Raw genomic sequence first — 7,859 nt, 5'->3', positions numbered from 1 at the left:
ACCTTTTTCTCAGCACTTCATAGAACTTTCTTCAAAACTGACCATATAATCAAGCCTCAACAGATACAAGAAGACTGGAATAATCCCATGCATTCATCTGTGGTGATCTGACCACAGATGAAGGCGGGGCTTCAATAGCAACAAAAACAACAAAAAGGCCACATACTAATGGAAACTGAAAATTTCTCTGCTCAATGATAATTTGATCAGGGAAGAAATAAAAAAAGAAATCAAAGACTTTATAGAATTCAATGAAAATGAAGACACATCATATCCAAACTTATGAGACACAATGAAATCAGTGTTAGGAGGAAAATTTATAGCACTAAGTGCCTTCATAAAGAAATTGGAAAGATGCTATACAAGCAAGTTAACAGCACAACTGAGAGCTCTAGAACATAAAGAAGCAAATACACCCAAGAGGAGTAGACAGCAGGAAATAGACTCAGGCCAGAAATCAACCAGTTAGAAACAGAGAGAATGATTCAAGAAAAAGACATGCACAGTATGTACCCACAGACTGAAAGGCCCAAGTGAGGATGCTTCAATCCTACTTAGAAGGGGGAAGAAAGTAATCATGGGAGGCGGAGGGAGAGAGCTGGGTGGGAGAGGAGAGTGGGAGGGGAAAAGTGGAACAGAATCAGGTATGGAAGTGGGGAACAAGAGAGAAGCCCAGAGGGCCAGGATAAGGAATGGAAATAAGCAGCCTGGGTGGAGGGGTGAAAGTACCAGAGACCAGAGAGGTGACTCACTGGATTCAAAGTGAGTGACCTTAGCCAAATGCCCAACTTTGGGGAGAGGGAACCCGAAAAGTCCACCTCCAGTAGAAAGGGCCCCAAGTGAAGGGGCTGGGTTACTACTCCACAGTCAACATTTCTGACCCAGAATTGTTCCTGTCTAAAAGAAATGCAGAGACAAAAATGAAGAAGAGACTAAGGAAAGGCAGTCCAGTGACCGGCCTATCACTGGATAGGCAATCTATCTCACTGGGGGACACCAAGGCCTAACACTATTACAGATGCTATGCTGTGCTTACTTACAGACAGGAGCCTGGCATGGCTCTCCTCTGAGCGGCCCTACCAGCAGTTGACTGGAGGCAGATGCAGATACTTATACCCAACCATTGGACTGAAGTCAGGGACCACTATGGTTGAATTAGGGGAAGGACTGGAGAAGCTGAAGGGGAGGGAAACCCCAGAGGAAGACCAGCAGTCTCAACTAACCCAGGTCCCAGGGAGCTCCCAGAGACTGAGCTACCAACCCGGAGCATACACGGGCCAGTCTGAGGGTCCTGGCACATATATAGCAGAGGTCTGCCTGGTCTGGCCTTAATGGGAGAAGATGCGCCTAGTCCTGGAGAGACTTGAGGCCCTAGGGAAGGGGGAGGCCTGGTGTCGGGGGGAGCACCCTCCTAGAGGCAAATGGGATGAGGAACTATGGCAGAGGGGGAACTGGGAGAGGGACAATAACTGGAATGTAATTAAATAAAATATTTTTTTAAAAAATAAAGATTTGATGCTTTGATACATATTCATGTTATTAAATGGCTGGTACCACCAAGTTAATTGATGTATCCATCAAGTAACATGGCTACCACAAATGTGTTGAAAACACGATTCACTCCCAAATTAGTTACTTTTTTGTTGCGTGATAAAATACCATGGCCAAGGTAACTTATAGAATAAAGAACATATTTGAGTTTATGGTTCCATCACGGTGGAGACGCCTGGCAGCAAGCAGCAGGCGCGGCTGTAGGATCTGACAGCCGAGAGCTCAAGGCTTCAATAGCAAATGCAGAGCAGAGTGGAAGGACAGCAAGGCTCCCAGTTCTCAAATCTGGCCCCCGGTGACACTTCCTACAGCAAGGGCATGCCTTCGAAACCTCTCCAAACAGCATCACCAACTGTGGATTAAGTATTCAAGTGCCCAAGACTACAAGGGACATCTCATTCAAACCAGAATGAGTAAGTATCCAGTACACTATATAGGATCAGAAGCCACAGTCACAATGCACTCTCAGAACCTGTCTGTCTTCTAGAACAGAAACTACCCATGAACAGCATCTCCCCATGTCACCTGCTTCAGCACCTGGGAATCACCATGGTACTCCATGCTTTTGGAACATTCACCTCATGCAGCACTTGTCTTGCCTCTGGCTGACTTCACTTGAAATAATATCCTCAAGGGCCACCCATATTAAAACATGTAATAGGAATTCATTCAGCATTCATTTTTAAAAGTTAATGGTTCCTTTCTTCATCCCTCCTTCCATCTTTCCTCATGTATACTTGTTTAGCCATTTAAAAATTTTTGTTTTAGACAGTATCTGCTTGCTTGACAAAGACTCAACCCAAACTCAAACCCATCTTCCTGCCTCAACATCCCAAATGTACCACCATGAAAAGCTAACTCATGGTTTTAGAAGTTAATAATTTATCAAGAAGCCACATCTGTTTAGCCATGTGGTTGATGATATCACAACGATGGGAACAGGTACTAGTGAGAGTCTATGACAAGACAGGAAGCTAGAGGAACACAGAGGAACCCAGGAGCCAAGTTTGCCAATGTTATAGCAACCACTCGAGGAAATTAATCAGAGCCCTTCCAAACTACATTAGCCCCCTGTGAGGGTGGGTCACCAACAACTTAATTGTCTTGTAATGTTTTCCACCTCTTAGACGTCCCAACGACTCTCAACATTACCACACTGTAGACCATTCTTGCGTCACATGAATCTTTGGGAACACAAACCATATCCAGAACATAACCAGCCTCAGCTATATGGCTTGCAGTTCTGTTTCCATCCTTTAGGCTGCTCTTCACTCTGCTGTTCATTGCTGTGCAGAACATTGTACTTTAGTGTTATCCTAGCTCTTTCTGTACTTCTGTTTTCTGTATTTGGAGATCACATCTCAAGTATCACTGCCCAATCCAATGTCAAGGATTGTTCCCTCTGCATTTCCTGTAGTTTTGCATATCAGGGCTTTACTTCTGTTTTAGTCACTTTTGAACTCAGTTTCTTTTGCTATTCTCTGTAGATATAGCTTCTTAGTCATGCATTTTTCTTATGGAAATTTTTTATTTCTCCTTAATTCTGATGGATATTTTTACTGGATATAATAGTATGGGTTGATGTTATGGTCTTTCAGAACTTGGAATATATCTTTCCGAATCCTTCCAGCTTTAAAGATTTCTGTTGAATAATAAGGTATCATTCTAATTATAAGTGACTTAATCTTTCTCTCTTGCAGCTTTCAATACCTTTCTTTATTCTCTCTCTCTCTCTCTCTCTCTCTCTCTCTCTCTCTCTCTGTGTGTGTGTGTGTGTGTGTGTGTGTGTGTGTGTGTGTGTGTGTTTCAAATGCTTTAACTAAACTACATCATAGATAATTTATTTTTTGGCCCTGTCTATTTAGTGTTCTATAGGCTTCCTGTACCTGAAGGTGCTTTTCTTTCTCTAGGTTTGGGAAATTTTCTTCTATGATTTTACTGAAGATATTTTCTATGTCTTTACTGTGGCATTCTTTTCTTTCTTCTATGCCTGTAGAAGGTTGGGTCTTTGCACGGTGTATGTCTTAGTCAGGGTTTCTATTCCTGCACGAACATCATGACCAAGAAACAAGTTGGTGAGGAAAGGGTTTATTCAGCTTACACTTCCATACTGCTGTTTATCACCAAGGAAGTTCAGGACTGGAACTCAAGCAGGTCAGAAAGCAGAAGCTGATGCAGAGTCCATGGAGGTATGTTCTTTACTGGCTTGCTTTCCCTGGCTTGATCAGCCTGCTCTCTTATAGAACCAAGACTACCAGCCCAGAGATGGTCCCACCCACAAGGGCCCTTTCCCCCTTGATCACTAATTGAGAAAATGCCTTACAGTTGGATCTCATGGAGGCATTTCCCCAACTGAAGCTCCTTTCTCTCTGATAACTCCAGCTGTGTCAAGTTGACACAAAACTAGCCAATACAGTGTACCAAAAGTACCTCATGCCCCATTATTTTTGCTTTGATTTTTTTCATTGCTATATACAGACTGAACCAATTCCTCTACTTTTCCTTTCATCCCTGACTGTTTTTGTCAAGATCCACTAAATTGGTAAGACTTTCCACTGTGGGTTTTATTTGGCTCATTTAGTTTTTTCAGTTCGGGTTTCCTTCAGCAATTTGAACTCTTATTTTTATGCCTTGAGTTTGATTTATATCATTTGTTTCTTTGACTTTGTTATCTTTGAGTTATTGTTGTTGCTTTTCCATATTTATAATCATTTTTAAAAATTATTTTCATGGAAATTATTTCATGTCATTTTCATTTAGGCCATTACTATGTGTTTTGTATTTTTAGAGGAAACATGTTAATTCTCTTTTTCATGTTCTTTTTATAGTTGTTTTGGTATTTGTGCATCTGCAGTTCACAGGTTCAGTTTTTCCTTCTTCTTTGTTTATGTCACCTTTCTTCTATCAACAGAGGTCTTTACATTGTTCAAGGAGGAGCTGATTCATAGCAGAGCTGAGAATTCCACATCCTCTATCTGTCTGGCATTTAAGGCTAAGCCTCTATTTCCCATTTTCTGCTTGTCACTTACAGTCTGGTGTCTTCAGCATCTTGGTCAAGGAGCATGGAATACATTTCCCCTGGCACTGTGATCTAGTCTACAGACGAGATGGATTGACTGGAGTGTCGGAATCAGGGAGCTGGCAGGGCTCTGGTTAGTCCCAAAGGGAAGAAAATGGTCCAGGAGGTAGGCTCTGGTCTCTGGCAAGCAACTAACTGGGCTTTGAGGCAACATGAATGATGGGAACTGTAAAATAGGATGTGGAAGCCTACCTGGGTCTCTGGGACATTTAGGAAGGCTGACATATTTTTACCTGTGTGTTTGGCGTGAGTGTGTGTGTGTGTGTGTATGTGTATGCATGAGTGTGTATGTGTGTGTGCATGAGTGTGTGTGTTTATCTGCCATGTATGTGCAGTACCCATTGTGCCCAGGAAAGGGCATTAGATTCCCCCTCAGCACACTTCCCTTGGAGCTGTTGTTTTGGCCATGGTTAGCAGAAAGCTCCATTCTCTGTTCAGCCCCTGGACCCAATTGCCATGAGCCTCTCTGTCTCTTGCTGCCTACAAACTACTCATTGCTGCCAAACCCCTCAGTACTGCAAGTGAGATGAGAAATCATTAAGCCTCTTGGGAAGTGTTACCATCACTGAGGAGGACACCAACTCACAGCAGTTGAGGGGATGTGTTTACCCTGTTCAGTGTACCTCCATATTTGTTCATTTTCTTCTCCCTTCTCACCCCTTTTTCTCCTCTAGACTCCTTGACTCGTACAGAGGAACTCTCATCTGTTAGTGACAACCAAATTGGCATTCCTGTGGGGAAGAGGGACTAAAGAGTATTCTATTTTGCTGGCATCATTCCTGGGCTCTAATACAACATGATTCCATTTCTATTTATCAAAGTGTGGCTACTAAAAACAAAGTGTTCTATACAATTACCTTATTCAAAAAGACAGTTTAAGAAAATACAAGAATTTTGCAGGCTGAATTGGATCTCAGTGGTGCATTATTTATCTAACATGTGTGAAGCTTTGGTTTCAACTGCCAAAAGAAGAATGAGAAGAAAGAAGTTAGGGTTTTACTAATGTGAACAGACACCATGACCAAGGCAACTCCCATAAGGACAACATTTAATTGGTCTGGCTTACAGGTTCAGAAGTTCAGTCAATTATCATCAAGGTGGGAGCAAGGCAACATCTAGGCAAGCATGGTGCAGGCAGAGCTGAGAGTTCTATATCTTCATTTGAAAGCTGCTAGTGGAAGACTGGCTTCTAGGCAGCTAGGATGAGGGTCATAAAGCCCACCCCTATAGTACCACGCCTACTCCAAAAAGGCCACACCTCCTAATAGTGCCACTACCTGGGCTGAGCATATACAAATTATCATAGAAGGGTAAAGAAAATGTAAGAAGAGAAGGTAAAGGTGGAAGAGAAGGGGGGGGAGACAAAGAAGAAGAGAAAACAATAATAGTGGTTGAGAGAAGACCCATTTCAACATTTTCTTTTACAAATGAGGCTTGGAGGCAGGAGAGCAGCTTAGTCAACATTGCCCAATGTGTCTGCCAACCTAGCTCTCATCATTGCGTCCATGGAAAAATATCAAGCCTAGGAAAACCTCTCCACAACAGGGATGTTATTATTCCTAAATTGATTTCTGGGTGCTGCTCATATCTCAGCATATGGTGTTAGATCTACAGAATCAGATCTGAAGGCTGTCAAAACCCCATCTACTTGACCCCTGAAGTCAGCTGATTTTAATATCAAGCATTAAAATCAGAGTTGGGTAAAAATGTAGGCAGATTGTGGCAAAGCTTCAATGTATTTAGGAGAAGAGGTCACATTTGAACTCATCACCTTTGGAAGCTTTCCTCTAAGGGGACACAGAAAAGTCTCAGTGGCTATGGAAATCAAAACTGTGTCCTCAAAAAGCTAGGGATGGAATAGCAAGCAGTCACTGCCTCTGTATACCAATCAGGGTTTTAAAGACACACTTGGGATTCCATGGAATAGCTGAGGTACTGGATTGGAGTGAATAGTTAAGACCAAAGCATAAGAACAATTCTCTTATTCAGATCAAACACTGTGTTGTGCATGACTTACATTTAAGTGTACATTTCAAAACCAATTACAATTTCCAAATATTCAAATATTCCATTAGTTGCACAATCAATGCACTATGTGGTTCACCAAACAATGCATTTTAGAAAAGCGGATAAAGCACAGGTCATCCTGCTGCATGTGTCAGAGTGCGTGTGCATTGTGGAGTCCTAGCCATGCTCTCATCTGCCCGAAGTCCTGACCCAACCAGAGAACAGAAAACCCAGAACCAACCCATTCCAAAAGAGGTTCCTCTGCAGAAATAGGCCAGGCCAAAAGAGAGCAACTTCTCACTGTCATGTACCTTGAGAGACATCTTAGGCCACCGTAACATCTATCAAGTGACACATCATTTACCCAGTATCTCCTGACCAATTTTTTTTAATTTCATCTAGAGAAATATTATCATCCTCACGATGTGGTACAAACGTGAACAAAAGGGGCCCCAGCTTTGCAAAGCAAACTTCAAATCTGGCATTAAAGATGAGTCCCGGTTAGCATCACCTGGGGGGCGGTTTCTTAGCTGCTATTTAACTTCTGTTATCACTTCTTTGCTTGTAAACCAAACCAGTGATCAGTTGGAAATATTCAGTTACTGCTTCCATGAGATAAGGACTTGCTTTCAGTAGTGGGAAAGCAAAGCCAAGAGCAATTCTGACACATTGCTGTCATTCAGCCAGACAAGACTAGTCAGAAATGGCCGCAAGCAAGTAAAGTATTTCTTTTGAGAGGATGATTTTAAGTTTTCCTCTTTTCCTCCTTTTTAAATTTTACAAGTTGCTTAGGAGAGAAACTACACCCACCAGTGCCCTGATCTTACATGTTCAGCCTCTGGAATTAAAAAAGAAAAACCAAAACATTTCTATTTCATAAACATCCCTGCCTGTGGAAATTTGTTATGGTTGTCCTAGAAAACAACAACAACAACAAAAGATGTCAGATGCTCACTAGAACTCTCCCCACAGGCGGTTTCTGAAATCTCTCCTTCACCTCTACCATTTAAAAAGTAAAGAGCTATCTCCACGAGCAGTGCTTGGGACACTACTCACATGTATGCAAAATGAGGGAGCCATTTGCCCAATGTATTGAACAGAAAAGGCAACTCAGACTGGATCAAAACTGAAAAGTACAAAATCCCTAAAAGAAAACCTAGGGCAAATCATTCATGCCATGGTTTTGTGTGAGACTCAAAGGCTCAGGTCAGAACAACAACAA

This window comes from Mus musculus, chromosome 3 (assembly GCF_000001635.26).
Source record: "Mus musculus strain C57BL/6J chromosome 3, GRCm38.p6 C57BL/6J".
NCBI classification, from domain to species: Eukaryota; Metazoa; Chordata; class Mammalia; order Rodentia; family Muridae; genus Mus; species Mus musculus.
This window is presented reverse-complemented; position numbering follows the sequence as displayed.